The 25,467-nt window shown below is 43.4% G+C and overlaps 1 pseudogene; it reads left to right on the top strand.

Moving 5' to 3' along the window:
- The first annotated feature begins 917 nt into the window (after nt 1–917).
- Nucleotides 918–2,418, top strand: LOC134354203 (ubiquitin carboxyl-terminal hydrolase 35-like; annotated as a pseudogene).
- Nucleotides 2,419–25,467: the final 23,049 nt, after the last annotated feature.

The raw sequence follows: 25,467 nt of genomic DNA on the forward strand, positions 1-25,467 counted from the left end.
ATGGTAGACCATTGGAAACTGGACAAATCTTTTATCTCTCTATTGCTCTCAAGTTGAATATCGAGAGGTTCAAGGAGACAATTAGTTTCCATCTTTTATACTCTCCAGGATTCTCAAGGGTTACTGGACGTTCCTATTATCCTTGGTTATGCTTGGTTACATCTTCATAATCCTGGGATTAACTGGTCTTCTGGTACCATTCAGGGTTGGTCAACCCAATGCTGAGGTAAGTACCTTCCTAGAGGTTTTGAGATGTCTTCCTGAGGTCCCAAGATGCCTTCCCAAAGTTCCAAGATGCTTCACTGAGACCCCAAGATGCCTTCCCAAGTTTCTGAGTGACCTGCTGTGAACTAGGTCAAGTTGCTTCCTGACTCCTAAAGACCAGACTTGAACTCAGTGGGGCTGTCTAGAGTGCCTTCAGAGTATTGGGATTTGTTCGAGGTGTTCAGCAAAAAGAGAATCACTATGCTACCCCCACATAGAGAATACAATTGCACCATCAGTTTACTACCTGGTACATGTCCTCCCTGAGGAAAGCTCTATGCCTTGTCCACTCCAAAGAGGCAAGCTATGGAGGAATATTCTGGCAATTACGGAGTTACTAATTTGTGGCTGGTGATAGAAATCTTTAATTTTATTGTCTTCCCCCTCTGTGTCTGCCAGTTAACTGTTTGAAGGATGATCTCAAGTTATAGCTTTCCATGGATGGCATGTACAAAATTGAATATTTGTTGTATTGGAACCTTGGTGTGATTGAAGTAAAAAAGACATTGGTTGAAGGAAATAGGATTGAAAAGACATGGACCAGGTTTTGGAAGCTATGATGTTGTCTTGTCATTAACTTCTGTAAAGCATGTTCTTGTAAGACACGTTTTAGAAGCAGCAAAGAAGCTCTCAACTGTAAACAGTGCATAGCTATGTTTGAGTTGTCTACTAAGTTAATTCTGTTGAGTGATATGCAATTCCAAAAGGATGTGGCTGTATTTGATGGGCCATCAAATGCATTGTCCACCGTGTTCCAGTATGTGCCATTGTAAATTATGGATGGAGTCATTCAAAACCTGACAAATGATGATTGCGTCATGGATATAAAGTTGATGACTGCTTTAACCAATATGATTGATTGGCTTTCATGGCCATTAGCCAATAACACAGGCAAGTGCATCATTGGCTTACTGAAAGGTTTGACTACTGTGAAAAAGTTCAGCTGTTTGATTGAAATCACACTTTCAAAAATTGAACATGTGTTCTCAAGGCTCTTTTTTTCCCAGATGTAAGAGCAGGAGCTTAAATGCTGAAATATAGACTTTTAAGTTTCCAGCTTTCATCAGAAGCATTTCACGTGCCTGTTCCTCACATTCCCTAATTAATGATGTTACTCTCTAAAGAAGAGTCCAACTCTGCAATAAGCTGTCGGCAACAACTGTCTGAATTGGTACACTGCATGAACTTCCAATTTTCAGGTTTCCCTAACCTATATGAACCTGTTACATAAGCACTAAAGGATTTTCCAATTCCACATGAGGAAAAACTAGAGCAGCTGCTCAATCAGAGTGCCTGGATGTCACAAAGAAATGCATTGGAACCTTTGTAGTCAAGACTTGCTGCAAGATCGTATACAGGAAAGATACGAATGGCAGATCTTGGCCATACCTGCTACAAGAACAGTGTCTTTCAGGAATGTTTTAAAGGCTTCTAACTACAGGCATGCTGTTATGCTACTGAAGGAGAGTGATTCACAGCCCTAAATGATGAAACTTCAATGGTTATTTGCTTTCCTGGAACAAAGCCAGAGATCTGCCATCTCTCCCAATAGCTTCTTGAAAGCTTCATCTCCTCCTTGGCTTAAACAAGAGGTGCAACGTGCCCATTCAGAGTATTTAAGGTATCTATTGGACCAGTTACATGAGGAAGAGAAGACTAGGAAAGAAATTTCTCATGTGCAGAGACATTCAGGCAGTGAACCACGTTTAGAGGACTGAGATCCAAAGAAAACACTATTAGAAAGAATGGTGGGAAGATGGTGACTGGGATCCTTTGTCGTTGTTGCTGTAATATTTTCTTCTGAGAGGAAGCTTTTACAGATCTAACCCCAGCATTTCCACCACCTAACAAGTTTCTACAAAGGTGTGATCATTCAAGTGATCCTAATATTTCAATGAAGATTACTAGTGCAGATAATTTGGCATCAGAAGCTGAGCAACAACACATGATTGCCAAGTCTCCAAATAAGCAGACACAGACAAAATATAAAGAGCGTTCAGTGTGAGTGGTCCCATTTGAAGTAATCGGTTCCCATGGAAAAGCAACAGAGGAGATTGCAGCATCTAGATTAGTTCCTTACCACAGAATGATTTTGCAGTAGCCTCTGGGGGGAAAATGTGTGACTCAGCAAATTGTAGATCAGTGTCTGAGTAAGTGAGCTCCTAGTTTGATTATTCCCTGTATTATTCTCTGAATAAATCTTCATTGTTAATTTCTACTATCGAGTCCTGAGTTTACTCTGCACCTGGCTACACTCATCTGAAGATCATTACATAGGCATGGTCTACCACACACAAAGCCATGTTGACTATCCTTAACTAGTCTTGGTCTATCCATATCCAGTCCTTTAGAATGCCTTCTAATAACATTCCCACTCCTGATGTTAGGCTCACAGGCCTGTAATTTCCCAACTTATTCTTAGAGCCTTTCTTAAACAACAGAACAACATTAGCTATCCTCCAATCCTCTGGCACCTCATGCGTGGCTTAGGCATTTTAAATATCGGTGACTAGAGCCCCTGAAATTTCTGCATTACCCTCCCTCAGGTTTCGAGGGAACACCTTGTCAGGCCTTAGAGATTTATCCACCTCAAGACAGCAATCACATCTTCCTCTGTAATCTGTATAAGGCCCATCACCTCACTGCTGTTTTGTGGCACTTCTATAGTCACTGTGTCCATCTTCAGAGTAAATACAGATGCAAATCCATTAAAAAATCTCCCCATCTCTTTCAGCTCCACACGTAGATGCCCACACTAATCTTCCAGAGGACCAATTTTGTCCCTTGCTATCCTTTTGCTTTTTATATATCTGTAGAAGCCCTTCACCTTCTCTGCTAGAATAACCTCATGCCTTCTTTTAGCCTTCCTGAGTGTTCCTTTGTATTTCTTATACTCGTTGTTATGTTCCAGATTGAGGGCTGGTGCAGAGCATACCAAGATGCCAGCTTGCAAGATATTCCACTGCGTTTTATTAACAACCCTGCTTGTACAATATGTGAACTCCTCCCATGTGGGAGCGGCTAACTGAGTGGCATAGGAATAATACTACTAACTACCACATCTCCCCTTCTTGAAAAGATAGAAAAGCAAAGTATGTAATTCTTGTCTGGAGAATTGCATTGAAATTATAGTCACCGAAATTGAGCGATTTAGTTCACTTTACCCGCAGCATGTAACTTATGTTCCTTACATAAAAATAAAAAGGATTTGCCAACATTATAACGTTCTTTCTCTTTGTTTTTAATGGTCTCTCTCTCTTTGTTTCTTTCCTTTTTTCGCCAATTCCGTATTTTTTTAAGGACTGTCTCTTTTGTCTTCAGTTTGCACTGCTTGTTCTACATCTCCATTTGCCTGTGAGTACTGTGGACTGCTTGTCTGGTGTTTGAACTCATAGGCTTTGAATTCTAAGCAGCTGAGTTGTGGACCATTGTGTCTGGTGTTCCATGGTGAGCGAATACAGCTTTCAGATGCTGTATAACTGCTGCTGTGGATGCAGAGGACAGCTTGGACACCTCAACATTACATGAGTACTAATCCACAGTGACAAGATATTTGTCTCTTTTCAGCTTGAAAATGTCTGTGCCTACAATTTGCCATGAAAAGTCTGGGAATTCAATAAGACAGAGAAACTCAGCATGATTTTTGTGTAGTTTTCTGCATGCTTGACATTGCTTTACATAATCTCCCAGTTGTGTGCTCAGACCAGGCCAGCACATGGATTACCTTGCTTTTAGGTGACAACTTTTGATGCCTTGATGTCCTTGGATTTGACTGATGATTTTGGCATGCATAGAAGCAGGAATGATGAGTCTGGAGACCTTTAGCAGCAAATCACCAAGATTGAAAAGTGTGTCTCTTTCAAGCCAGTAAGGTCTGAGTTTGTGAGCTCATTTTGGAACAAATGGCCATCCATGCTGACAGTATTGCATGACCTTGGTGCAGATTTGGTCCTTTCTCAACTCAGCATGAATTACATCCAGTTTACTCTGTGATTCAGGAAAGCTTTAATGTAGCTGAGCTAAGTAGGTGTTGTTATCTTATATGAGGGTAGAGGCAACTTTTGTTCACTCACTTTTGCATGGCATCCTCAACAGAGTGTCTGGTGTTGTGAGTGATTTGCTGGGGGACATGTTCAATGTTATAATAGTATCACATAAGCTTCATTCTGAATCTTTGCAGACGTGGAAGTAAGTCATCCAAGTGTTTTGAGCTGAGGAGGCTGACAAGTGGCCTGTGGTCTGTTTCAAGTAGAAATTTCATGCTTATCAAGTAGCAGATGATGTGTTCACAAGCCCAGAAGAGAGCCAGTATCTCTTTTTCAATTTGGACATAACGCTGTTCAGTAGGAGTCAGTGCTCTTGATGCATATGCCACCTGTTTCCATATGCCACTGCAGTTTTGCATGAGCACACCTCCTAGGCCAATGGAAGAGGTGTCTGCTGAGACCTTGGTTGCTTTATTCAGATCAAAGGATGCCAATATTGGCAGAGAGATATGCTCTGCTTTAAGTGATGAGAATGACTTCTCATGTGGTGTGTTTTAGGTCCAAACATTTCTCTGAGAGAGATGGTCACGTAGTGGTTTTGTTTTCTCTGCCAAATCTGGAGTGAATTTTCCCAGCAGCTTTACCATGCCAAGGAATCTGCAGATCTCTGATAGATTTGTAGGTTTTTCCAAACTCCTGCCAGTTTGTCTGAATCTGGTAGTACCTCCTCTGAGGACAGTTGGTGGCCTAAGAACCTTACTTCCAACTTTGTAAATTAGCATTTCTTTTTGTTCAGGGTTATTCCAGCCTGTTTCAGTTTCTCCAAGGCAGCTTCCACTCTTTTGTCATGTTCTTCACTTGAGCCTCTGATGATGAGTATATCATCTATGTGGCAGGCTACTCATTCTAATCCTTCCAAAATGTGGTTCATCCTCAACTGAAAGAGTTCAGGGGTTGAGGAGATGCCAAAAGGAAGTCTCTTGAAAGCATAGCTTCTATAGGGTGATCACAGGGTGTGATAAAGGTTGTGAGCTTCTGTGGCTCAGGAGTTAAATGGATCTGTCAGATCCTGAGTTTGCATCTAGTTTGGAAAAGAACTTTGTTCCATCCATCATACCCAATGTGCTCCACACAGGGCAGAATAAACTTCTCCCGTCCCACTGCATTATTAAATTATGTTAGACGAACACAGATCCTCACTGTGCAATCTGGCTTAGGAACAGGAACAATGACCACAAACCAGTCAATGGGTCTATTCACTCTAGTTACGATGTGACTTTGTTCAACAATGGGACTGGTATATGCCTCACTGTGGTCAGAGAGGGGGGGTCACCCCTGGCCTCAGTTGGATAAGGTACTCTTCTTTCAGTACGCCCAGTCCTGTGAACAGCTCCAGGTACTTCTTTTGCCACTGACCATCGTTTAGTGAACCCGACCTTGCAATGAGGTTCAGTTTCTCAATGGCACATCAACCCAGTAGTGGTGAGAAGAGATTCTGAACAACATAGACATCATCTTTTAGCTGTTTCTCATTTTCACAGATTAAAGTAGTAAACATTCCTTTCATACTGAGCTTATATTTCCCTGGTCCCATGCACACTTCCTTTGTTAGGGTTAGTGTAATGCCTGTTTTCTTCACCAGCTTTATGAACAGACATTCAGGGATGACTGTGACTTCTGTCCCAGTATCCATTTTGAACATCACTGCCTCATTTTTCAACTGAACCACAGTACACCTGCCCTGTTTATTTGAATCTAGAGCCTCAAGGAAAGCTCTCTCTTCGTCGGAATCATGGTCTTCTTTGACCTCCTGAAGAACATTTTGAGTGACACTGGCTTTTATAATGGCCTACTCTACTGCACTGGTAGCATTTCACTTCTTTTGCTGGACAGAGTTCTCTGACGTGGAATGGGGACTTGCTGCATCTCCTGCAGCTGAACATGTTACCTGCTCTTTGTTTCACTTGTCTGTTTTGCTTGAGCTGAGCTCTGCCTCTTTCTGTAGTCTTTCTGACTGCACCTTGTTGGTACCTTTCTTTTTGTACAGCTTCTTGCATCACCTCAGCGTTGTTTTCTTGCCTGAGTTCTGCCGGCTGTTCTCGAACATTCTCACTCCACCTGACCATAATAATAGCTTTCTTTAACATGAGATTTGCCTGCAACTGAAGTCTCTCTGACAATTTGGTGTCTAGTAGCCTGACAATAATCCTGTCTCTAATGAGCTCATCTCTCAAATTTCCATATGCACAGTTGTCTGACAGGGCATACAATGCTGTGATGAAGTCATTTATATTTCCATTGGGCTCTTGTTTGCTGGAGTTAAACTTTTTTCCCTCACATATCACATTTCACTTTCCTGTGAAATATTCTTTGAATTTGCCCTGAACTGTTTTGTACTCCTTTTTCTGAATATCTATCAGTCCTAATCCACCCATGATGTCGTCTGCTTTGTCACCCCTTGTAGTATGTCAGTGTGCTTACCTAATGCTCCTCTGAAGCCTGAGTGAGATTGCTTGCAAACCTAAATATCTCAAATCCCCTGGTTTAAAGAAATCGAATGTCTCAGGGGCCTTTATTAGGTAAGTAGATGCACGTGCTGGAGGTATTTGCTCAATTTTCCTGCTTGTTTGTTTGTTTATTTATTATTTTATTTATTTGGACTACAAACGTCTTCTTTTCTCTCCCTGAGAGTTTGACTGACTTCTCTGCTGTGGGCTAGTGGCCCACAGATTGTTACAATGTATCCGCTTTTTTTGTGCCGCTTGAAGGCAGTGTTGAGCAACCCTGGCTAGTTCTCAGCTCATGCTCTGCATACAATTAGCAAAAGGAATCGGTAGGTTAGGTTGATAAGACTCCTGATATTTTTCATAGATATATGCAAACGAAAACAGTCTTGCTGTAAATTCTTATTTGTTGGGGATCTCACTGGACAATCAACCACTTCTGACACCATGTTGCGTTCAGTATTGAGGGATGGTGCAGAGCACACCAAGGCAACAGCCTTGCAGGATATTCCACTGAACTTTATTGACAATCCTGCTTGCATGGCATGTGAACTCCTCCCAGATGGGAGTGGCTAACTGAGTGGCTTAGCAGTAACACTATTAACTACCACTACTACACTCCTCAAGTTCCTCAGTTGCTTCTTCCTGCCTAGACCTACCATGCACCTCTTTCTTATTCCTAACCAAGGCCTCAATATCTCTTGAAACCCAAGGTTCCCTAAACCTGTTACCCTTGCATTTATTCTGACAGGAATTACAAAATCTGTACTCTCTTTGAAGATCTCCTGCTTATCAAGTGCAGCTTGGCCAGGAACCAACCTGTCCCAATCCACATCTGGCAGATCCTTTCTGATACCACCAAAATTAGCCTCTCTCCAATTAAGAACTTCAACCTGAGGGCCAGACCTGCCTTTCTCCATAATTATCTTGAAATTAATGGCATTATGATCACTAGATGCTAAGTGTTCCCCTACACAAACTTCTGTCACCTGCCTTTCATTAACAGGAGATCTAGTATCACTCTGTAGTAGGGACCTCTTTGTAATGATTAAGGAAACTTTCCTGAACACATTTCACAAACTCTATCCTTTTACAGTATGGGAGTCCCAGTCAATAATGTGGAAAGTTAAAATTGTCTATTATCACAACCTTATGTTTCTTGCAACAGTCTATGATCTCTCTACAAACTTGCTCCTCTAAATCTTGCAGACTGTTGGCCGGTCTGTAATATAATCCCATTAACGTGGTCATCCCTTTTTGATCCCTCAGTTCCACTCATATAGCCTCAATAGACAAGCTCTCCAGTCTGCCCTGTCTGAGCACTGCCATGACATTTTCCCTGACTAGCAATGCCACCCCTCATCCTTTAGTCCCTCATAGTCATAGTCATACTTTATTGACCCTGGGGGAAATTGATTTTCGTTACAGTTGCACCATAAATAATAAATAGTAATAAATCTGTCTACAACAATGGAACCCTGGAACAATGGGCTACCAGTGCTGCCCCTCCTGCAACCAAGTCTCTCTAATGGCTACAATGTCATAATTCCATAAGCTGATCCATGCCCTATACTGATCCATGTCCTGAGCTCATCTGCCTTTCTAACAATACTGTTTGCATTGAACTCAGACCGCTAGCCCCACCATGTTCAACCTTTCTACTCCTGACTTTATATGTAGGCTTAGCAACGTCTGTCCCCACAACTTCTCAACTATCCACTCTGGTGCTCTGGTTTCCATCCCCCTGCAACTCTAGTTTAACACCCACCCCGCCCGTGCAGCTCTGGCAGACCTTCCCGCAAGTATGTTAGTCCTCCTCCAGTTCAGGTGCAAACCGTCCATTCTGTATAGGTCCTACCTTCCCTGGAAGAGAGCCCAATGATCCAAAATTCTGGAGCCCTCCCTCCTGCACCATCGCCTTAGCTCTCTGTTAAACTGTACGATCTCCCTATTTCGGGCCTCGATAGCACGGGGCATAGGTAGCAATCCTGAAATCACAACACTGGATGTCATTACTGCCTTTTAACTTAGCCCCTAAATTCCTGAACTCACTTTTTTAATGCAAATATTATTCATAGCTGCATTGGAACTTGGAAGACCAGAAATTCATGCCTGGTCTGTGCAACACCCTTTGGTAATGAACAAGAAGCATAAATGTAAAGACTGTTGTACATATTAAGGTTCCTAATGTGCAAAATTGTTCCAATGTATTTTAAGTTTTTCTGCAGGCAACAAACTGTTTTGCAGCAATTTAAACATATAAATGTGTGAAACTGCTGAAAGCTTGCCTGAGATATTTGTGTGCAGTTTAATTGTCTTGCAAACTGCTTCAGTGAGGCAACTTCAATCCAGTGGCCCGTTCTGATTGGGATTCATCATAAGTAAGCTCATCTCAGTCATCATTCTTTGTTCAGTTCCCGTAATCTATGAATGCTGTAGAAAGAATTCACTTATTGAGGTAACTTGCTTGGAATAAAATGCTTCATTCACCTCCTGGGGTGAGGTTTCAGACAAGCACCATCTGTTTCTGATGTTTGACCTCTTCAATAGCTGGCATTAAACTTTTAAAATTTCCACTTTGGAATTCTGCTTCAATGATGGGTATGCTAACTTGGTACTATTCCTTCCATCCACCTGGACTATATCTGATTGTTATTAAACTGAGTTCATTTCATGAAATTGCATGGCATGTGAACAGTAAAGTCCAACTCTATCGGCAGTGTAATGGCTGTAAAAGGTGAATATAGCTCTTCAGCCAGAGCAATTGCAGGCAACAAATTGACACAGGATAGTATGGAGATAGAGAACAAGCTTCATTAGCTTGTCAAATTCATTTTTTTCTTTGAAACGCTTCTTCCATCCTCACTAATTTAGGTTGGCACTAAACAGCAACTCCTTTGCTTGCATCTTCAGAAAAAGCTCTATTTTTCTTTGATATCTCTTTTTTACCTTTTCAAGGTTCTTTTGAAGACCTTGACCTGGGGTTACACTCTGACTTTGGTTCTTTGCAGGGATGGGTCCCGCTCTCAGGGCCTCACGACAGGCTGATTTTTGATATCCCAAGGACGCGGCTTGAAAGACTAGCTCGCCTTCAGGGTGCCGGAAATCTGTGGCTCCGGAGATGGGCTGATTCAAGGTCGGTTCCCCTGACAGAGGCATCGTGGGAGAACACGGAACATCGGGAGCTGTGTGTTCGGAGACCTGAGCCTTTCCAGGGCCAATTCTCTGGGTGTGGAACTCGGAAAAAGTGACACAACAGACTTCTAACATCATAGATCAGTGAGTTGTTTGTTATGTCTCACCTCTCACTGTGAAACGGTGACACCTCTTTTATTAGGGAGAGAGAGAGTGAGAGAGCCTGTGGTATGTGGAATTACTGGGTGAGCAAGTAGTCTTTGGGGTGGTGCGAGTCTGCGTCTATTGATTGATGCTTTACTGCACGCTTGAGTGCTCGGTGGAGGGCACTGATGCTTTTTGCTGGTGGATGGGGGGGGGGGTTGTTGCCTTGCTGCTGCTTGTGTGTGGGAGGGGGGAGCTGGGGGGCGTTCTTTGGGGGTTCTGATGTTTAACTGTCATTCATTCTTTGGGGTACTCCTCTGTTTGCAAAGATAAAGAATTTCAAGCTGTATATTGTATACATTTCTCTGACATTAAATGTACCTATTGAACTTAATCTTCTTCCTCCACCTCCTGAGGTTGGTTGGAAGTTGCTTGGAGCCACAGTGCTATCAGTTATGTAACTTAGTGTCCAGTCAACTGTAGAAGCTGATGTACTATCAGTTACTCCAAAAGACTGGAAGTACAGTAAATACTGAAAGGATTTTATTAACAGTAAAATGGATCCACGTCCATGCTGTATGTCTGTCCTGGACTGTGGGAGGAGCAGTGGCACAATCGCCTTTATTCAGGGGTCTGTGGGAGGAGCCACAGGGGCAGTCAGCAGAGGGGCGTGTCCAGACAGGTAACCCAGTTACGACATATATATATATGGTTTACCACATTCACCCCTCCTTTTTAAAAAAAAGAGAGTCCCGTGGGGTGAAGTGACTGTCAATATTTAAAACAAGTATATTTACAGGTTAAGTCTATCAGGCGGTCGAATCCGTCGCTGTGATCTACGTAGCACCGGTGGTGATTGCACCGGTGACGACGGTTGTGCTGGCTCCGGCCTGGCTTGAGGTGTCAGCACATTAGGCGTTGTTAATCCCTCATGCGTGTGCGTCGCGCCCGGTATGGGAGTGTTGTGTGGTGTCTGTGTAGGGCTTGGAGTGCACGGTGTCTCGTGGGTATATATATTGGTGGTTACGGGATTAATAGTCACCACGGAGTGTTCAGGGTCGGGGCCCGGAGCTCCTGCGGGCACCAGGTCACAGATGGAGACCGTGTCCTCCCGCCCATCAGGTAAAATCACGTAGGCATACTGGGGGTTCGCATGAAGTAAGTGAACCCTCTCGACTATCGGGGAGTATTTATTGCTCCTCGCATGTTTCCGGAGCAGCACTGGCCCCGGGGACGTCAGCCAAGATGGTAGGGTGGTTCCAGTGGTTGATTTTCTGGGAAAAGAAAAGAGCCGCTCATGAGGGGTGGCATTGGTGGCCGTGCATAACAGGGAGCGGATGGAGTGGAGTGCCTCGGGAAGGACCTGCTGCCAGCGGGAGACCGGCAGTCCCTTTGACCTGAGGGCTAAGAGTGTGGCTTTCCACACTGTGCCATTCTCCTTCTCTACCTGTCCATTCCCCCGGGGATTATAGCTCGTGGTTCTAATGGTTGCAATTCCCCTAGCCAGTAGATATTGGCGCAGCTCGTCACTCATAAACGAAGACCCTCTGTCACTGTGGATATAGCATGGGTATCCGAACAGAGTGAACAGCTTGCGCAGGGCTTTTATAACTGACGTGGTAGTGGTGTCGGGGCAGGGGATGGCGAAAGGGAACCGCGAGTACTCGTCAATTACGTTAAGAAAGTACACATTGTGGTCGGTGGAGGGAAGGGGGCCCTTAAAGTCGACATTCAATCGCTCAAAGGGGCGGGTGGCCTTGATGAGTTGTGCCTTTTCGGGTTGGTAGAAGTGTGGTTTGCTCTCTGCGCAGACTTGGCAGTCCCTGGTCATCGTCCTGATCTCCTCAAGGGAGTAAGGCAGGTTCCAGGCTTTCACGAAGTGGAAAAGCCAGGTGACCCCCAGGTGGCAAAGATCTGCATGTAGGGCGTATAGCCGGTCGATCTGCGCGCTGGCGCATGTTCCCCGGCATAGGGCATCGGAGGGCTCGTTGAGCTTCCCAGGCCTGTACATGATGTCATAGTTGTAGGTGGAGAGTTCGATTCTCCACCTCAGAATTTTATCATTTTTGATTTTGCCCTACTGTTGGTTGCTAAACATGAATGCGACTAAGCGCTGGTCAGTCAGCAGGGTGAACTTTTTGCTGGCGAAATAGTGTCTCCAGTGCCTAATAGCTTCCACTATGGCCTGGGCCTCTTTCTCCACTGCGGAGTGCCAAATTTCAGGGCCTTGAAGGGTGCGGGAGAAGAACGCCACTGGTCTTCCTGCCTGGTTGAGGGTAGCAGCCAGCTTGAAGTCGGAGGTGTCACTCTCTACTTGGAAGGGAATGGCCTCGTCCACCGCATGCATTGCTGCTTTGGCAATGTCTCCTTTAATGCGGCTAAAGGCCGCGCGGGCCTCGACTGAGAGGGGAAATGTGGTGGACTTGACCAGGGGGTGGGCCTTGTCTGCATAGTTAGGGACCCATTGGGCGTAATATGAAAAGAAGCCCAGGCACCTTTTGAGGGCTCTGAGGGTGTTGGGAAGAGGAAGTTCCAATAGGGGGCGCATACCATCGGGGTCAGGGCCAATGACTCCATTCTCCACGACACACCCAAGGATAGCAAGTCGGGTGGTCCTGAATACACACTTGTCCTTGTTATAGGTGAGATTGAAAGCTTTGGCCACTTGAAGAACTTTTCGGAGGTTGTTGTCATGATCCTGCCGGTCGTGACCGCAGATGGTAATACGGGAACGTGGCCTTCAGTTGGCACTGTCCACCATCCGGTCCATCGCCCTCTGGAAGACAGATACACCATTCATGACACCGAAGGGGACGCGCAGGAATTGATAAAGCCTGCCGTCCGCCTCGAAGGTGGTGTAAGAGCGGTCCTCCCGGCGGATGGGGAGCTGGTGGTAAGCGGATTTTAGGTCTATGGTCGAGTACACCTTGTACTGTGCTATCTGATTGACTATATCCGCGATGCGGGGTAGAGGGTATGCGTTGAACTGCGTGAACCTATTGATGGTCTGGCTATAGTCTATAACCATCCTATTTTTCTCCCCGTTCCAAACAACGGCCACCTGAGCCCTCCAAGGACTTGTGCTTGCCTCAATGACCCCCTCCCTGAGCAGCCGCTGCACCTCCGACTTAATGAAAGCTCTGTCCCCCGCGCTGTACCTCCTGCTTTTAGTTGCCACAGGTTTACAGTCGGGGGTCAGGTTGGTGAACAGCAGTGGGGGAGGGATCCTGAGGGTGGAGAGGCCGCGAGTGGTGTCAGTAGTGTGGCAGTTGGCATGATGTTGGGTGGGAAGCGCGGGTCGGTGTGTGTGTGTGGTCAGTGGCGGGGTACGTGACATATCTCTACAAAACAGGGGATTTATGATAGTAATTGGTGGGAGGGGCCCGTCATACTCCATTGTCACGCTTTTCAGTTAGCTCTGGAAGTCGAGCCCCAATAGCACAGGGGCACACAGTTGAGGCATGACCAGTAATGTAAAGTCTCGATATTCTGTGCCCTGCATCACTAGTGTCGCTACACAACCCCCCCAGATGTCTGTTGTATGCGACCCGGATGCCATGGCGACCCTCTGGCTTACCGGCCATGTCGCGAGTCCGCAACTCTGCACCGTGTCCAGGTGGATAAAACTCTCTGTGCTGCCTGTGTCAAACAGGCAGCTTGTCCTGCGCCCCTCCACCAGGATGACCATCATTGACCTTGTGAGCTGGTGGGGAGCGCTTTGGTCGAGGGTCACGGAAGCAAGGGTTGAGTCGCTGTCTTGGTCCTGCGCGGTGGTGTGCCTGGTGAGCACCCGTGTGTTGTAGGTGGTGCGAGGTGGAGTCAACCAAGATGGCCGCCCCCATGTCTCACACATGGTGGCGGCATGCAGGCAAGATGGCGACCCCCATGCCTCACACGTGGCACTGCTCGATCCCACTTGCGGTTTGGACTTACAGGCCTTGGCGAAGTGGCCCTTCTTTCCGCAGCTGGAGCAAGTAGCTTCTCAGGCTGGCCAGCATCTCCGGGGGTGCTTCTCAAGTCCACAGAAGTAGCACTTTGCAGACTCTCGCGACTGGCAGCAGCCGAGGTCGATTCGCCAGTGGGTTGCGGGGTCTGCAGCGTCCACGAGGCCGTTGGGAGATCACGTGCCTGGAGAGCGTCAGAGTTGTGCAGAGCGGCCTCCAGCATGTTGGCCAGCTCAGTTGCTGAATATAAGGTAAGATCGGCTTGTTCCAGCAGCCGCTGGCGCACATACACTGACCTGGTCCCCGTGACAAAGGCATCTCTTAACTAGGAGCTCTGCATGCTGTTCGGCCCTCAGCCCCTGGCAATCGCAGGCCCGCACGAGTGTCTGTAGGGCCCGGATGAACTCAGCGCTTGACTCTCCGGGCCGCTGCTGCCGCGTTGCTAAACGATGTCGCACATGAACGGTATTTACTGGCCGCAGGTATTGTCTTCTGAGGGTGCTCATCACGCCGTCGTAGTTCGGCTGGTTTCTAATCATTGAGTAGACCCGTGGACTGACCCCGGAGAGGAGAACTCTGCGCTTCATGGAGGACTCGGTCACTTCAATCTCCTCCAGGTATGATTTGAAGCAGGCTAGCCAGAGTTCGAAAGTGTTTCCGGCTTCAGGTGTTTGAGGGTTGAGGTCTCACTAGTCGGGTCTCAGGACGTGTTCCATGCCTTAAAATTACTGTTAATAAAATTGATGCACTATCAATTACTCCAAAAGACTGGAAGTAGTCTGCGGGAGGAGCCACAGGAGCAGTCAGCAGAGGGACATGTCCAGGCATGTCCAGACAAGTAGCCCAGTTACAACCCATATACATGGTTTACCACAGAAGCAGCACATGCAAATCAAACCCCACCTTCACCAATGTGTGCACAAATGTTCCTCTTTCTAACCAACTGCTAATCAACTCCTCTATTACTACCCTTGATGAGATCTGTTAGCTTAATAAAGTGCAATAAAATTCCAATACTGCATATTTTCCATATATTGCTTTACTTCTTATTGAAATGATAGAGAATTTCTCTGCCCTTTCTAAATGTATGTCAAATTAGCAGTTAACCCCTGAATACAGAATTATCATGGGATATTTCCTGTCCATTCTGAGTTCATGTCATGTCTTTTTTTGGAGCTGATAACTCATTAGAGAAGTTCAAGCTGTCAGAATCCCTCAAAGGGAAAATGATTGACTCACGTGTCTAATACATGTGAATTGCTTGTGATAACACCCTGTTCATGCCCCGCATGATGGCTTTTGATTTTATTGCAATGAACCACTTGTGTTTCCACACAAACAGTGCAATATTTTCCTTATCTGCTGGAGTTCTATTACTTTGCAAGACAAACTGGAGTGTTTATGCAATACACAACACGGCTCTTTTCTTTAAGAAGAAAACACAACATATTTCAAAAAGGCTGACTGTGCTTTTAAAGGCAATATAACTTTCCTGAATTGAGAGTATAAAATACTCCAGATGGAGTCTGACCATAATTCAATGCAAAAAAAAAATCAAGTTTACTTTACAATTTTCCCCACTGATTTTGATGCAGCAAGTTAAATCAGGCACAGGTTTCATGTGCAGACTTCCCAAAGTTTTCACTGCCCGTTTGTATTCTATGCAGAGGCCACATGAACAACAGCAGCACTGACAGCAGAGTGAAAGATGCAGGGACAGGCTTAAACCCACCCCAGTGCCAGACTAACCAGCTGTTGCAGAGAAAACCCAGTTTAAGAAATTGTGTCCACATGGAAGTTCTGCAACATAGTTGATCATCAGAGTTTCTGCATTATGTGGGATTTATTTTTTTAACTTTTCTTGATCTTAGAATTATACACCTTATCCTCAGAACCGAGCAGACTATGCATTTCTTAGCTACCCGATCAACTTCTTTCAAAATATCTAATCAAATCTCTGCATTTCTGGGAATACACGTTAAATATATGTATCAGTCCTCGTGACTTAACTTTAGCGTCTTTTATAAAACTTGCTGCTTTCCTTCCAATATGACTTTTCTAAGGTTTGATAACTTGAATTATCATAAAAACTCCGGGTTTCATCTTGTTTGTGAAAGCCCAATGGTCCTGATGAAGGGTCTTGACCCAAAACATCGACTGTTGATTCACTTCCATAGATGCTGACTGACTGCTGAGTTCCACCAGCATTTTGAGTGTGTTGTTCTGGATTACCAGTGTCTGCTGAATTTTTTTGTGTTCACCTCTTTGATTAGGTTTTGTTGCTGGCTCTGCTTTGTTGTGATTCATGTGCATGGATATCACAATTCCTTCACTCTACCAGGCTCATCTTTGATAAAAGGAATTTTGGTTCACCTTTCTTAGATCTAAGAAGGATCACGTCACACTCACCACATTGAATTTAATCCACTATAGTTTATCCCCCCTGCATATTGTCCTTATTGCTCTTGCCATCTTTTACTCCCTTTCCATAGCTTATTGAGCCCCTGAACCTCGATTTTATTATTATATGTTTGCAAGGTCACCATGAGGTCTGTAATTGAAATATAAAATCAGAAATATTGGTTGATATACAGTGGGCCAATCTAATGAGTTTGTGAACAGTTCTTTCTATGTAAGATAACATAAGTGAACTTGTGATGCACAATATTCCAGCAAATCTCAAGCATAACTCCACTACTAATCTACAACCCCATACTGGTTTGACAAACTATATCTGCAACGTTGTGCTGATCTACATTGTTCTCCATCGTTATCACTTCCTTCCAGTCAGAACTAATGCATTAGGTCTTAATCTCATTGAGAAAATGTGGCACACGTATTAATTGCCATTGAGAGAACATGGTCCCTAGTAACAAATAATCTCTTGGAGAAATTCCAGCTGAGTCCATACTTGCACTATGTATCTATTACTTGACTATTGTAAAATGCCTCTATAATACAACAAAATCTGTTTATTGATTTGTCTCTCAAACTAACCACTTTTCTAATGATTAAGTAATTGCATAAGAGAAATCTTCTAATGTTCCATTACAGAAGTCTCAGACATTCCTGAACTCTATAATACAATAGGACTGTACAGAGGTACTGAATAGTATTTTTACTTTAAGGTAAATGGAAAGAAACAGCTTTCAAAAAAAGAAGCCCAATCCATAACTATTGAGAACATTAATTTTCAGAGGTTTTTAAGGATAATATAATTGAATAGCAGTAATAAATGTGGTCACACAGAAGGATGGAATGATATGGGCTGCTTGATTGAAGACCTTGACCTATTGGTCTCATCTTTCAATCAAATAGCTTATCCTCATTCCAGCCCACTGCTCTTGTTCTCCCTGTTTTAATTAAAGTATTTTCTTTTCCAATTTCTGATTGTACCAGACTCTTTGAAAAGAGATCCCTCTTTCAAAGCAGAGGCAGTAATGTGCTTTGATATTTTCTTTTGTGTTTGACTCATGTTCAATCTATTCAGTAATATTCACATTTTGAAAGGAGAATTTATGGCACAATTATATTGGAGTAGAATTGACTTATATGTTTTATAACTATCAGTTTTGATTTAATGATGATTTTCTTTAGAACAGGTAAACCAATATATCATAAACTATGTAAACAATAATTGGCAGGGAACGACTTCGCAGTTTATCAAGTTCATCCCACAATACTGGGGCATAACCAGATAAAATCTAGGTCAATTTGGGAGGGTATAATCAGGAAAATTCTTCTCCTAGCCTTCTGAAACCAGTCTGCAATGCTTCTTATATGAGACAATCTCTTCCCCAGTCTGAACCAGAACCACAGCTATGAAGCATCCTCTAAACAAGCCCTTTGCTATTTTCACATTTCTTTTCTAGGCCTGTAGGGATGTGTCCCAATGCTTTGTTTGCATTGTTAAAGACTTGATATCCCCTGCTCTACCTTTTACAGATGTGTATATTCCCAACTTCCCTTGCCCCTTGCAGGCAGGACTACGGGGCCTCTTCATTCTAAGTGTAACTTCACCTTTATTGATATTGAACTTACTCCTCATTCTGCTGGTTTATCAACATCTTCCCTCATTGACTACATCCTTAATTCAACAAGTTTTTAAATTATGCTCTGAGTCTAAATCTATTAATTGAAGGCAACAGTATCATCACAAATCCTGTAAAAAACCACTTACTTATTGTAGTCCCAGTAGTTACCCTTAACTCTCAAACTCTGCTTTCTGTTTATCTTACTGCCAATTATACTACCTACCTAATGATTCCACTTGCAAATACATTACATCTTTTGCAGTACTATTCTGTTTATTCTCGTTGTTACTTCAGAGAATCTAATATAGTTGTCCAAGCATGAACTTCCCTTTGGAGATCTCTGCTGACTGCTATTTATTATGTTTTTGGTTCATAGATATTTTCCTATTACATCCTTGAGTAAAAAAAAATCATTATCTTTCCCACCATTGTGTAAACTAACTGGTCCATCGTTTCCTGGACTTGTTACTGAGAGAATCATATATACTCCAGTAAGTAATTGTGTTTCTATTTAAGCCTTTTCCAGCACAGATGAATAGGTTTTCAGAACACACCCAAATTTTTTAACTATTTGAAATCTCTATTCTATATTGGGCATATTCAATTATATCTCAGGTCTAAAATTTAATCCTAAATTCAGGATAAAATTTTAGCCCTGAAATACAATACAATTTCATCGCTTACTGGTGAATATATGAGGTTCTGTTAGATTTCTTCATTGTTTCAGAATTCAGAATATTATGTCATTTGGCCACTGCATAAAGCCGAAGAATCTAGTTATCTAGTTTACTTTAATTAAGATTATCAAATGATGAAAAATTTAGCTGCAATTAATCTTTCGATTAAAGCTGTTAATCTCATTTAATCTTGATCCTGATCACATATTTAATTCACACATTTACTGCATCCATCTCATTCAAGATTGTTTTATGATTATTCCAAAAAATTGTACATTAAAACTCATAAGCTGAATCATTTGCTGTCATGTTATCATTTGTGTCATCATATTCAAAACTATACATTAGGAAAGTGAATCTGTAAAATTTATACAGGTGAAAGATAAAGAACAATGCAATATAGCCCTTGAATCTGAAAGGAACCTCGTATTAGTTACCTGCTACCACTGAGCAGACAAGCAAAGTTGTTGCTTAGTAATTTATAAAAAGTAATTCCCAATATATCTAGTTTGCTGTTTTTCTATGTATTTATGCTTTATATGTGCTAAACTTTCATAGGCACTTCTACAGTTCCATTGATATGACATTTGGAAAATCTGTGACAAAATACTATGACTGAAATTGTGAATTTGGCCATCAGAATTAACTTGATGCATGCAGTCAGTATCCCTGTGTAATCTTATGGTGGTTGGATATGTATTGAACTGATTGCATATTAACACATTAATAAGTTCTTTTCCATTTCTGAAGTGGATAATTGTGTGCATCATGCATTTGATTGAACACTAAGGAGAACAGTATCTATCTGAAAATTGGTCAGAAAATCTCTGGATCAGTTATTAAGTTAATGGTATGTTAATTTAATTTAAGGGGATAACTTCACTTATCCCATCAATGGATTATTCCCACAACTTATAGACTCAGTTTCAATGACTCTTCATCTCATATTCTCGATGTTTTTGCTTATTTATTTATTATTGTTATTTCTTTTTTTGTACTTGCATAGATGTTTTCTTTTGCACAATGGCTGTTTGTCCATTCTGCTGGGGGCCTTATGTGTATCTTGTGCTTACTGTGTATGTCCACAAGAAAATGAAACTCAGGATTGTATTTGGTGACATATATATATATATATACTTCGATAATTTATTTCTTTGAATTTTGAACTTTGGGATGTCTAGCTATCATGTCACCAAACACTAGCCAGAGGTACCTTTGCATGACCTCTCAAAGACTTGAACTGCTGTTTCAATGGTGCGCATTTGATGGGAAGGAGATGACAATTATTTGTCGTTTTCTCTGTTGGACTTACAAACTCAACAAAACAGGTTATCAAGTAATGTAATATTAAAAATGTCTCTCAAGGACTAAACTTTCCTCTTCATTGGACCATCTCTGCATTGAAGCTGTATTCTGTACATAAATGACCAATTGCAGCAGGCAATTTACTAATGTCATTCATAGCCAAGCAACTCACAAGTAGAAGAATGACACACATTCTAAGATCACAGGCTCAAACATGTTTAGACCACCAATTCAGAGTTTGATCTTTCAAGTTGACAACTAGTTCTAATTACAATTGACACAAAATGCTGGAGGAACTCAGCAGGCCAGACAGCATCTATGTAAAAAGCGAACAGTAGATGTTTCGGCCTGAGACCCTTCATCAGAACATACAGTTCTGATGAAGGGTTTCAGTCCGAACGTCAGCTGTTTGCTCTTTTCCACAGATGCTGCCTGTCCTGCTGAGCTCCTCCAGCATTTTGCGTGTGTTGCTTGGATTTCCAGCATCTGCAGATTTTAGCAACAAAGTTGATGGTGAACGCAGTAGGCCAGGCAACATCTCTAGGAAGAGGTACTGTTGACGTTTCAGGCCGAAACCCTTCGTCAGGACTAACTGAAGGAAGAGCTAGTAAGAGATTTGAAAGTGGGAGGGGGAGGGGGAGATTCAAAATGATAGGAGAAGACAGGAGGGGGTGGGATGGAGCCAAGAGCTGGACAGGTGATTGGCAAAAGGGATATGAGAGGATCATGAGACAGGAGGCCCAGGGAGAAGGAAAAGGGGGAAGGGGAAAAACCCAGAGGACGGGCAAGGGGTATAGTCAGAGGGACAGAGGGAGAAAGAGGAGAGAGAGAGAAAGAATGTGTGTATATAAATAAATAATGGATGGGGAACGAGGGGGAGGTGGGGCATTAGCGGAAGTTAGAGAAGTCAATGTTCATGCCATCAGGTTGGAGGCTACCCAGACGGAATATAAGGTATTGTTCCTCCAACCTGAGTGTGGCTTCATCTTTACAGTAGAGGAGGCCGTGGATAGACATGTCAGAATGAGAATGGGATGTGGAATTAAAATGTGTGGCCACTGGGAGATCCTGCTTTCTCTGGCAGACAGAGCGTAGGTGTTCAGCAAAACGATCTCCCAGTCTGCATCAAGTCTCGCCAATATATAGAAGGCCACATCGGGAGCACCGGACGCAGTATATCACCCCAGCCGACTCACAGGTGAAGTGTCGCCTCACCTGGAAGGACTGTTTGGGGCCCTGAATGGTGGTAAGGGAGGATGTGTAAGGGCATGTGTAGCACTTGTTCCGCTTATGCGGGTAAGTGCCAGGAGGGAGATCAGTGGGGAGGGATGGGGAGGACGAATGGACAAGGGAGTCGGGTAGGGAGCAATCCCTGCGGAAAGCGGGGGGGGAGTGAGGGAAAGGTTTGCTTAGTGGTGGGATTTGTAAATCTGCAGATTTTCTCTTGTTTCTAATTACAATTGATCTTGGTTACTCTCCAAGATTTTGGTTGTTTTCCACTCTTAGAACTGATCAAATCCAATAGGAGTGGCTTGCATTTTGATTGAGAAGAGCCAACAACTGCAGCAGTAAATCTATTTCTAACAGTTTCTGAACTCTCTGCCATATTATCCTAATAAACTACCTTATAAGGGAGATTTCTGTTTCCTTACATGGTCTGTTGTGCTACAAGTTCTAAATTAATTGCCAGACAAAATTGGTAAATTTCGATGAATTATATTAGACTGTTTTTAAAACAAGTAGCATTAAATACTCCTGACAGTGATCTCAGTGAATTATGCGCAATTAATAGCAAAAACTAGAGACAAAAAGATTGTCTCCTGCTCCCATATTATAAGCAATATAAAATCCAAATAGGCCAAATCTTGCAACCTTACCTAACTTCTGCACATGCTAATGCTTACCTGTCAAAGGCAGAAGGCCAGTCTCTGTGGCCCAAAGTATCCAGAATTCAACCTGCAAGTTAACTTTTAGGGTGTTCTGCCCAAGGACTCAAAGTCCCTTTGCATCTCAGATATTTGTATTTTCTCCCCATTTAGAAAGTAATCTGCACATTTATTTCTAGTACTGAAGTGCATGATCATGCATTTTCCAACACTGTATTTCATTTGCCACTTTCTTGCCCATTCTTCTAATCTGTCTAAGCCCTTCTGCAGCCTAACCCGTTTCCTCAACACTACCTGCCCCACCACCAATCTTCAACACTTAAGGTGATGTTTCAGAATGCTTCTCCATCTGGTGTGGTGGCTGCAAGTTCCTCCCAGGACTCAATGTCCTGTGCCTTTATGCCCTGCTTGCAGATATCCTTGTACTGCAGTTGTAGTGGCCAGAGGTTCTCTCGCCTGAAGTCAGCTCAGCATAGAAGATGTGAAGATGTCTCTGTGACATGGTCTTCCTGCATGTGGTGGACGTGGGCCAGTCAGAGCACCTTATGATGCCTGAGCAAAGTGTACATGCTAGGGAGGCCAGCGTGAGAGAGAACCTCAGCACTGGCTGCTCTGCCTCTCCAAGAGGTTCCCAAGATGTGACGAAAGCACCTTAAAAGAAGGTATTGAGCTTTGTCTCCTGCTTAGTATATGTTGTCCGGGTTTCACTGCTATACAGCAGCGTGATGGTGACAAAAGTGTTGTATACTGCCATCTTTGTCTGGACTGAAAGACTGGAGTTCTCCTAGATTCAGTGGTGAGGCTGGCAAGAGTTGTTGCAGTCTTTCCAATGCTCTTGTCGATTTCTGCATCCAAGGAGATGCATGAACATTGACTTCTCAAACTTCCGCTAATGCCCCACCTCCCCCTCGTACCCCATCCGTTATTTATTTATATACACACATTCTTCCTCTCTCTCTCCTTTTTCTCCCTCTGTCCCTCTCACTATACCCCTTGCCCATCCTCTTCTTCTTCTTTCTCCCTGGACCTCCTGTCCCATGATCCTCTCGTATCCCCTTTTGCCTATCACCTGTCCAGCTCTTGGCTCCATCCCTCCCCCTCCTGTCTTCTCCTATCATTTTGGATCTCCCCCTCCCCCGCCCACTTTCAAATCTCTTACTAGCTCTTCCTTCAGTTAGTCCTGACGAAGGGTCTTGGCCTGAAACGTCGACTGTACCACTTCCTAGAGATGCTGCCTAGCCTGCTGAGTTCACCAGCAACTTTTATGTACAGTGTAAGATTGTATCAGATGACACTGGCTAAGTTTGCCATTTGAACAGCAGTTCATTCTGGTCTTACATGCTTAGATATAGAATGAATTGATCAGTTACCTTTCATCTTAAGACCATAAGACATAGGAGCAGAATTAGGCTATCTGGTCCATCGAGTCTGCTCCGCCATTCAATAATGCCTGATCCTTTTTTTCTATCTCCTCCTCAACCCCCGTTCCTGGCCTTTTCCCTGTTACCTTTGATGCCATGTCCAATCAAGAACCTATCAATCTCTGTCTTAAATACATCCAACGACCTGGCCTCCACAGCTGCATGTGGCAACAAATTCCATGAATTCACCACCCTTTGGCTAAAGAGATTTCTCTGCATCTCTGTTTTGAAAGGGCGCCCTCTATCCTGAGGCTGTGCCTTCTTGTCCTAGACTCTCCCACCATGGGAAACATCCTTTCCACATCTACTCTGTCTAGGCCTTTCAACATTCGAAAGGCTTCAATGAGATCCCTCCTCATCCTTCTGAATTCCAGCGAATACAGACCCAGAGCCATCAAACATTCCTTGTATGGTAACCCTTTCATTCCTGGAATCATCCTCATGAACCTCCTCTGGACCCTCTCCAAGGCCAGCATATCTTTTCTAAGATGAGGAGCCCAAAACTGTTTACAATACTCAAGTTGAGGCCTCACCAGTGCCTTATAAAGCCTCAGCATCACATCCTTGCTCTTGTATTCTAGACCTTTTGAAATGAATTCTAACATGGCATTTGCCTTCCTCACCACTGGCTCAACCTGCAAGTTAACCTTCAGTGTTCCGCACAAGGACTTCCAAGTCCCTCTGCATCTCAGATTCCTGGAATTTCTCCCCATTTAGAAAACAGTCCACACATTTATTTCTACTACCAAAGTGCATGACCATGCATTTTCCAACATTATGTTTCATTTGCCACTTTCTTGCCCATTCTCCTAATCTGTCCAAGTCCTTCTGCATCCTACCTGTTTCCTCAACACTACCTGCCCATCCACCATTGTGGTACCTTGTCAAAGGCCTTTTGAAAGTCCAGATATACAACATCCACTGCATCCCGTTTATCTATCCCACGTAATCTCCTCAAAGAATTCCAACAGGTTTGTCTTTATGGGTAACTAAAGATGGTACGTCCTCGTGCCGAACAGAACAGAGCTCATAGCCCTCAGTTTGAGAGAGATGGGGACTGCCAGGAGTTCACACAGAACAAGAATAAGTACCGAGCTATCATTTTGTTTGGCATCTTTCTTTTCACTAATTTTTGACGCACCTAATAAACACCTTTGCACTAAAGTGCTAAGCGACTCTTTGGTCATAACTCGCGTATTTAACAGATTGTTACAATTTCCAAGAATTACGCTGGAGAAATCATCTCTTTAGTTCAGCACTAGGTTTTTTTTTATTCAGGATCCAGGAAGTTCGGATAAAGCTATTACTACTCTTCAAGGTACTAATGGGGCAAGTACTATCCTTAGCTTTCAAGAACTGATATCTTGATATAATATTGATAAACATTCTCTTTTCTTCTACTTTCGAGTAAGATCAGTTTGTAAAGCCTACGGCGTTCCCTGGGGGTCAGATTTAAAGGACCATCCCATTTTAAGTTGGATACAGAGTGCTCCAGGACAGATAGTGTCATATATCTATGATAAATTAAACTCCCAGAATTATATGCCCACATCCGGAATGAAAGCTTGGGATGGGGCCATATCTGAATTAGGACCAGACTTAGACCGGGATACGATTTGGGATAATGCTGCCGGTGCTTCGAAAAACCCGAATCATCGGTATATACAGTTGAAATTTTGTCATAGAGCGTATTTAACACCGAGAATTAGACATCAGATGGGACTCGTTCCTGACCCTTATTGTTCATTTTGCCCCCATGGAGCCATTAGCCCTTTTATACATGTTGTATGGGAATGTCCAGGGGTTTTTGATTTGTGGGGGAAGGTTATCAGTACTCTTACAGAACTAACAGGGGTACAATTACCAATGGACCCCGCTGTACATCTTCTAAATGATGATTCCCACCTTTCCCTTACTGAAAAAACACGCAAAATCTGGCTGGCAGGCCTGACTGCAGCTAAGAAGATTGTAGATCAGCGTTGGAAACCTCCCCATGATATTTCAAATACTCACTGGCTTCGGAGCTTTTTGGACATTTCTTACCTGGAACTTTCATCAGCAAGAGTAAATGATGCACGACCAAACACAATCTTAATGTGGACAAATTTGATATCTAACTTAAAAGATCTTTTCTTAAAATAGGAATGCTTTGTCTGTGTATGTACTA

The sequence above is a fragment of the Mobula hypostoma genome, chromosome 11 (assembly GCF_963921235.1).
Source record: "Mobula hypostoma chromosome 11, sMobHyp1.1, whole genome shotgun sequence".
Taxonomy (NCBI): domain Eukaryota; kingdom Metazoa; phylum Chordata; class Chondrichthyes; order Myliobatiformes; family Myliobatidae; genus Mobula; species Mobula hypostoma.